This window comes from Sinohyriopsis cumingii, unplaced genomic scaffold (genome assembly GCF_028554795.1).
Source record: "Sinohyriopsis cumingii isolate HCF-2022 unplaced genomic scaffold, ASM2855479v2 utg001505l, whole genome shotgun sequence".
NCBI lineage: Eukaryota > Metazoa > Mollusca > Bivalvia > Unionida > Unionidae > Sinohyriopsis > Sinohyriopsis cumingii.
Window position 1 is genome coordinate 1043847 of NW_028316006.1, and position 8737 is coordinate 1052583.

The window sequence follows — 8737 nt, forward strand, 5'->3', positions numbered from 1 at the left end:
CACATTATTAAAATTTTACAGTATATCTGTAGACATACGCTAGCACATGTAACGAGACTTGTGGGTATGCATTTTAAGATTTTAGGAAAGAGTATACTTTTGAAAGTGCTTAGAATATATACTCATATACAAGTCCAGTCCAACTGCAAATAGCATAGACCCTTTATCTGCTGTTGCATACTACACTTGCAGATTAGGGTCTTCGTTGTTTGTTCTGTTCATTTTAATCCTAACAAAATGCATAGACCCAGATCTACTGGCAGTTTGCAGATGGATCTAACTTGCCTGGGAGTTTACATTTGGGGACTAGGGAAAGGATCCTATTATATCCACAGAATGATCATCATTTCTTGGGTCTTGAAATTTGTGGTTTTAACCAGTTATGAAATCCATGAAAATTTGTACTCCATGAAAAAAAGTATCTATTTCAAAATAATTTTACTCATCTGTAACTTCCACATTCACTTTCACATAAACCCTCAAACTGCTTTGCAAAATAACTGTTGTGTGTTGTTTGTAAGTTCGGGTGCAGTAAAATCAAGTTTATTAAGTATTTACATGTATTTTGTGGGGTACTGAACATATTTTCAAATAAAACAATTTTCATAAAATTGAATAATTTACTGTTGGAGAAGACAGTGAAAAGTACGGATATAACTACAATGCCAACTCACTATCTTTGGCTAAGTAGTCCAAATATTAAAATTCTTATATATATATATATCTTCATCAAAGATAAAGTATTTGAAATTATTTTAATATTAATTTATCATGTACATGTACTTACATCCTACAATATCTAATAGTCTTTCAAGGCGTTCAGAAGTCCTGTATTTTTTGTAAAGTGTGCCCTGTCATTTAACCACAAGGTATATACATGAGGATATCTCTAGATTACTTACATACTTAAAAGGTTAAGTAGTTAATTAACTGCTATATCTGTCTACCACATTATAAGATATTTGCATCATTAAACTTATGCACTGACATGTTTCTGTTTGTGCAATCAAGTCAGATCTGAAGCTCGCATTTTGATATGAGGAAGGGGAACAACTCATTAAACTCATTTTATGCTGCATTCAAGTTTGTTAGGTGTACTGTAAAACTTCCTAACAAATACTACCAATGGGAGTGAAGATTGTTGGTATGATTTGGGAGGTGGTCTTAATTCAGAGAAAGAATTTCATAATATAAAGGGGAATGTCTTAATGTTGTAGTTGTGGAATGATATTTAAACAGGGAATAATGATATACAGCTGTGGAATTCTCAAAGGGCCTTATAAATGATTCTTATCAGAATGTATTTTATTATGTAGACTAAAACAAAGTAAAAGAAATCTTTTAAAAATCAGTTATTCACCTAAAGCATATTGTTTAGCTGAAGAGGCAATATTTTTTATGTTTTAGTGAGTGATGGGTGAGACATAGGGATAACTTTCCCATCCTAGTTATTGTTGTTGGCATATGCTTCAATATTGTTTTTGTATTTGGCTGTTTCATTTACACTCCCGTATGTGGTCATGAAATTTGATGAGTGTATTCATTTTGCATGGTACTACTGGTACTCAACACTCAACACTAACAAATGTAGGTCACTGACCTAATTTTCTTGCTCTAGTGACTTAGCAAAGGTTTCTGGATAAAGCAAAGCAGGCAAGGAAAGGTATCAGGCAAGCATGCCTTTCCTTGCCCATGTCAGCAATGCTATTAGCAAGAGTTCACAGATTGATGCTGATGAAATATGACAATGATATTAGTGGCGATTTTAAAAACTAGCATGAACAATAGTTAATGCCATAGAGGCTTTTGAAATGTAATTCGATCTAAACTAACACTTTGTAAAATATATATATAACCTGATACATGTACATGTTTTAACTGGGAACTGCAAGCATCCAAGTTGTCTGATGTTCTTGCCTTATAGGTCACTGACATTTCACCTCTGTCTACGAGGGTTCAAGTCTCAGGCTCAGCCAACAGGGGTATTTGAGAAAGTTGGTCAGTAGCTTCCTGTGGGTCGGTGGTTCTTTCCAGGGTTTTCCTGGGTTCTTCCTCCACTACATATACTGCCACCATGTATAGTATTGTGCCCAAAAGTGGTGTTAAACAATACAGCAATAACTCGTTTTGAATGCTATCTTCAAGCCTGAATCTCTTGGCTAAGAGCCTGCAGATAATGATGGACGTAGGGACCAATTGTTGTTGCATATATGTATTTATCTTTTCATGTCTACTAAATTTATCAGTTAATAGCATGGGGACCTCAGTTTAATCCACATTATACTCGGAGGCAGAGTACTGACGATAAGGATAATCACTGGGGCCAATATCAGTTGCATATCAGTTGTTGTTGTTGTAGGGTTTAATGCCATTTTTCAGCACAGGATAGGCTATACATGGCAGCCAGCAGTGTTCCCGCTACGTGAATGGTAGATGTGCACGCTATGCACGCTGCAGTGTGCAAGCATTACTGTGACTTAAGCATTAATGTTTGATTGAATATTTGGTAATTTTGTCTTGCTGTGCAGAGAACAATTCAGCTGCACGGGAATGTCTGAGCAGCTGCACGGCCAAGCACGTGTGCAGCTTAGAAGGAATATTGGCAGCCAGTAGAATAACAATAACAAAACTAAAAAAAAACACACCATGAAATTACAAACAAAAACATGCTGACAATTAAGGAAGTATTAAGTCCTTTAGTCTGTTCTTGTATTCAAAATAGGTGAGTTTTAAGAGTACTCTTGAATGAGTTTGTAGTTTCCTTGTGTCTAAGATCTATGGGCATTTTGTTCCAAGTAGCTGGGTCCTGGTACGCAAAACAATATTCATGACTTCATTTTAGATGTTGGAACAATGGAATGCCAGTGTTGGAAGAGGAGCTTAAATTTATAGATGGGGTGACTTAAGGCATTCAATGAAATGTAGTATAATGAACAGATTTTGTGTTTGATTCTGGATCACATGGGTAGCCAGTGAAAGTTTCTGATCAGGGAGGAGGTGTGTCAGTTCTTTGTACTCTAAGGGGTTGTCCATAAAGGACGTCTGCAGATAATACCTGTTTTCCTACCCCTCCCCCCTTGTCCGCATGTGGCTCCGCCCATCCGGCTGCAGATGTCCCCATCTAGCATTATACACTGCTGTATGGTCTGGCAGTGGAATTGGTGGTGCTCTAAAAATACAACGCTTACTGATCTCATAACATGTAGCTCAAAACAAAGAAAAAAATAAACAGAAAGTTCTTTCTTTAAAAAAAGTCTTTAATCATGACACAGAACTAAAGTTGTCATCTCACAGAAAGCTAATTTTGATAGACTGTCAATGTCTTACTCCACTTCAACAAACGCAGATTGTACCCAATTAAATAATGTAGCCAGTCAATAAGTTGCAAACAACTGACAGACCATCATCACTGCTTTCAGTTGTGGAAGTAGTTGATGCAGTTGACAGAATAGTGCTAGGAGATTCAGGCTCCATAGTGCCGATGTCTGCCACTTCAGCTTGTGTGCTCACTACTGTATGCCTGTGAATACAGGCATGATTGCACCTTGCAGCCTGAGATGGAAAGTACAGGCCACACTGATTACAAACGTGCTTCTCATATTAGCTGGAAAAATACAGATATTAAAACCTCTATTAAACAGTACATTGCCTATGTCACTGATTAATACACACATGTGCAGAAGGTAGCTGGATTCTATGCTTTCTGATGTACTGTGCATAGCAGCAGTGTAGTGTTGGCTACTACAGCAAGCGCCTGCTTCAAGGGAGGCTGGCATTAGCTCTGCAGTCTTATGGTCAGCCAGGGTCTTCATCACAGGCCAGACACTGTATTGTCTGAATTGAGAGCGTTATACAGGTCGTGGTGCATCTTACTTGGCTATTTGTTTACTCGCTCAGGTCCGCAGGGTTGATATGTGGGTAGTGTAATCAGCCTCAGGCACTGGGAGCCAGACCTATGTATTAATACCAACCCATTCATATATATTCTGTGGCACGAATGATACAAATTGAAATTAACAAATAGTTTATGCTTAGGATCACCCATAAAGGACGGCTGCAAAACTTACTGGAATACATGCAGTAGGCCCAAAGCAGCTGTTCAACACAGAATATCTTAACAAAAATACTAGCTTGTGGACATCCGCAAGGTCTTTTACACCCCAACCCCCATGTTTGCAGTTGTCGGCATTTGAACAAAAAACCCTCCCTTCATCTTTGTGAACGTCCTTTATGGATGATCCCTAAGGATGATCTGAGCAGCTGTTTTGAGCTTTTTGAAGTTTCTTTAATAGTTACTGAGACAAACCAGGTAGAAGTGAATTCAAGTCTTGTAAGTACTAAGGAAAACACAAGTGATTTAGTGGCATCAACTGAAAGAAACTTGCAAATATAACCGACGCTTCTCAGTTCCAGATATGCAGTCTTAGACCTGTTCATTACGTGTTGGTATAATGAGAACGTACTGTTCAGAGCGACACCTAGGTTTTGTACCGACTGTGTAAATTTTATGTTGTTATTGCTGATACTTATTGTTTGAGGTATTGGATATGAATGGGAAAGTCTTTGCATGGTGATCAAGATGGCTTCAGTTTCATCATCATTCATCTGCGCCTTGTTACTTTTCATCAAAGACTTCACACTGGAAATGTATCTCTCTATGTCTTGTATGGTAGCCTCAACTTCAGCTGGGTAGCTCGATTTGTACATTTGTGTGTGATGTCCATCTATGATACTTGAGAGTGGCCGAGTGTATAAAATGAAGAGAACTTGGCTGAGAACAAGGTTTGTGGAACTCAGAAACATAGATCAACTGGGCTGGAATGTTTTCCATTTACGGACAAAATTTGTGACTTGTTGACTAAGTATCACTTGGACCCTAGTAAGTGCTGTATCATGAATACCAAATACATGCTGGAGATAGTGAAATAATATATCATGGTCTATTGTGTCAAATGCCACAGACAAGTCAAGGAGGGTGAGGACTTTACTCCACTATCCAAAGCAGAGAGATTTTCGTTGACTATTGGCAGTTTCAGTACTATGGCAAGGGCAATATACAGACTATACATTGCCAAAAGGCTATTTTTAATTTAGATGAGATACAAGTTGGAATAGAACAACTTCTTTTAAGATTTTTTTAAAGAATGCGAAGTTAGAAACAGGCCAGCAGTTCTTTAAATTGTTTTAGTCAAAGTCGGTTTCTTCAGCAGAAGCTTAATTTATATAATATAGTGACTATACATGTAATAGTGTTAACCATATTCACTGGCCAAGGTTCTGATATGTTAACCTATCTATGCTTTGCACTAGCGACATGTATTGGATTTCACAAGTTTCATCCCTTAGTAGTGTTTAACAGTGGTGCAATGTACATTGGCCAAACATGGTGGAGGCAGCCGACTTCAAAAGGATACTTTGTAAGTTTAATATCTAAAGTCTGGCATCATACAAGAGAGAAGCCATTACAGGTGTATTTGAGGGAAAGGATGTAATTGTGTGAATATGGACAGGCAGTAAAAAGTTTCTTATTTTTGAGTCCATTATGATTGTATTCATCCCTTGTCTTGATCAAGGAGGAACAGTTTTCAAATTTTTAACAACTTGATTTTGACTGGAAGTGGTGGCTTGCCACTGCATCCAATAAAAAGCACAGAAGTGAAGTACTAAATATTTGATTGAACTGCCAAGGTGAGGATAGGTTAATATATCGAAACCTTGGCTAATGAAGATGAGTGTCAGCATGTTGACCCATCTTTCCACCCATCACACCTTTCTTAAGTTTTTATGTTCTTAGGAAGTGTTTGCCCAAAAATCATACAATTTGTGCATTGTTGAATCCAATACCATCTTATATAGGTAACACTAACAATTGAGTTTTGTATTTAGGCTTAGTTTCTTATGCAAATTTGACTGAAGTCAACAATTGTTTTAAATCACTTCACTGTTTACTATTTAATCACTTCACTATTTACCAGCACACACACACATCAATTTACAATTACAATTTCATGAATACACTCTATATAGAAATCCAATATATTAATCCATAAACATGTTATTTCTGCTTGCCTAATAATAAAGCAAGTTCACATGCACATCAAATCCTTTCCTTAAACCTTGTACTATCCTTTACTTCTCAGAATAAGCTGTTTGTTTCTCTCTATCTTCCTTTCTCAGTTTGCTAGCAAAAGAATGAAAGAACATTCTGATATGATACTTATGTACTAATATTGATATCCCTACTTTGTGGACTGGGTACCTCGACCTTGATGAAGCTATGACATTGTAGCTACTCTGATACTGAACACCAGAGCACTATGGAAAGTATCTGCTCTCTCTTCAGAATGTTGGCTTTGTCAGACCATAGCCAATTCAATTCAAATTACAGGTTGATTCAGCCCAATTACAGGCTGATTAAGCCCAAATGCCAGGCTGATTCAGACCAAATTACAGGCTGATTCAGCCCAAATGCCAGGCTGATTCAGACCATGTGACATAAAATACTGTGGAACACATTCCCAATTTATTTTAGTAGTTATAAAAAATTAACTAAAACATTAGCATACTGAGATCAGTCTATATCGACAAAAAACAAATTAACTGTATTTCTTCCCCATTGTTAGCAATTTGCAGAATATTAAATAATGCATTATGATTTCAGAGAACACAAACATAAGCAAAGATAATCAAAGTTCATCTCATCTAACGAGGTCCACAAAATTAGGAGAATATAGATGTGTGATACTGTATTATTTTCAAACTAAATCATAAATTGTACAGGATCCTACATTCATTTTTTTTAGTACAAGTATATTAGTTTTGTTTCGTATATGGTACACTATGCAGTATAAAATAAATTCTACGTAAATCAAAACAAAGTATCTGTAGACAAAAACAATGTACAAGTAACCAATGTTTTGCACTTAGTAATTTGCACTTAAGATTAACAAAATATAGATGCATACTATTGATGCATTATATTGTATTGAATTGGATCATAAATTTGACAGGACTGCATTTTTTTGTATATGTTATTAAGCACTAATTGTAAAATGCTCAGAATAAATATTTAATTCTAAATAAATTTATCAGAAGCATTAACATAATCAGATCAATATAGATGAGAAATATGTTACTGCATGAGCCCTGTGTTCAAGATCTTTTTTGTCAGTGTTAGTAATTATATTTTTCTCAATAAAATAAACTATTTCAATAAATTAGAATGAGCTTCATTAATAAATATTTCACTCTTAAATTGCCGACACGGTAAACGGTGTTACATTATTTCTTTTCATTATGTAGAACAACCTGCGTAAAACCAGGGTTTTGTTTTATTAAATGCAGATTTGAGCGGCTCAGTGTACTTGAGAAATGAGAAATATCATATTTTAAACAAATTTCAATTATCAGATTTAAATCCCCAACAAAACTTGATATTTCACAACATTATGACATTTGGTCAGAATCAGCCATAGTCTGGGCTCAATAATCTGATTTGATTCAGCCATAATTCGAATCGTCATATAGGCCTACCCTCTCTTTGCTCCTGGTTGATGAAATGCTTTGGTTTTGGGCAATAACAAAGCAATCACAGACTCCTATTTTCATTCATGATGGTATTGGGCTCCAACTTTGAATACGCCATTTCTCAGAAATTGCGCGCAACAACTTGGAATTTCTAATTTTGCGCTCTTTCTCGAGAAATTGCGTGGTCGTTGGCTCCAACTTTGAATAGCCATTTCTTGAGAAATTGCGCACAACAACTTGGAATTCCACATTAATCGGCGTTTTTACTTTTGTAAATTCTAAGCACTATTCTGCTATTTAATTATTTCATATTAGTTTTCAAAGATTTAAATATTTATTTATAATCTTTATATTTATTTAATCTATTTTCATTTCCATGGCATTTTTTTAATATGTTAAATATGTTTCACAAAATATCTCTATTTGAAATATCTGTTTCCAAAAAATATTTGTGCTTGAAATATATGTTTGTAAAAATATTTAATAAAATAATAATATATTTAAATTTAGATGTATTTTGTATTCTTTGTTTCTTTCTGTCTTCTGCCATTTTTTTAAAATTAATCCTTTAAAATACTGTTGTAAATCTAGGAAAGGTCTTGGAACATATTAAACATCTCAAGGGACTATTACTATTGTCCCACATAACTTATTGGAGTTATTCCAAGTTGTTGCATGCAACATTTTGGAATTTAGTACTGGAAAGATGGATTTAAATGTAGGAAAGTTCTTGAGTGGAGACGTAGCATAAAATTAAAATTTGGAACATATTAAACATCTCAAGAGACTATTACTGTTGCCCCATAGGGTTATATTTCACAGCCTAGGGTGTTTATTCTAAGTTGTTGCATCATGCTGGCATACCTTTTTTTTAAATTTTAGTTCTGAAAAGACTATTTGCAAAGTAGGAGATACCTAGAGGGGAGATGTTGCATAACATTAATAGTAGGAAGATATTAAATGTCCAAAGTATCTATTACTATTGACCCATAGACTTGTATTTCACAGTTATGGGGGGGCCCCGAGTGGCCGAGTGGTCTAAAGCGCTCTTCGTTACGGATCACTGCCATCTCACCTCTGTCTGCGGCGGTTCGAGTCTAAGATTCAGCCAATGTGGGCATGTGAGAAAGCCTGCCAGTAGCTTCTCGTGGGTCGGTGGTTCTTTCCGGGGTTTTCCGGGTTCTTCCTCCACCATTAATACTGGCCGCCA

The 8737-nt window shown here is 35.9% G+C and overlaps 1 long non-coding RNA gene across 1 annotated transcript; it reads left to right on the forward strand.

Annotated features, from left to right (window-relative positions):
- Nucleotides 1–4579: 4579 nt before the first annotated feature.
- On the forward strand, nucleotides 4580–7162 carry LOC149772445 (uncharacterized). The gene is made up of 2 exons (XR_016417700.1): nucleotides 4580–6388; nucleotides 6454–7162. It is a non-coding gene; the product is annotated as an uncharacterized LOC149772445 (long non-coding RNA).
- Nucleotides 7163–8737: the final 1575 nt, after the last annotated feature.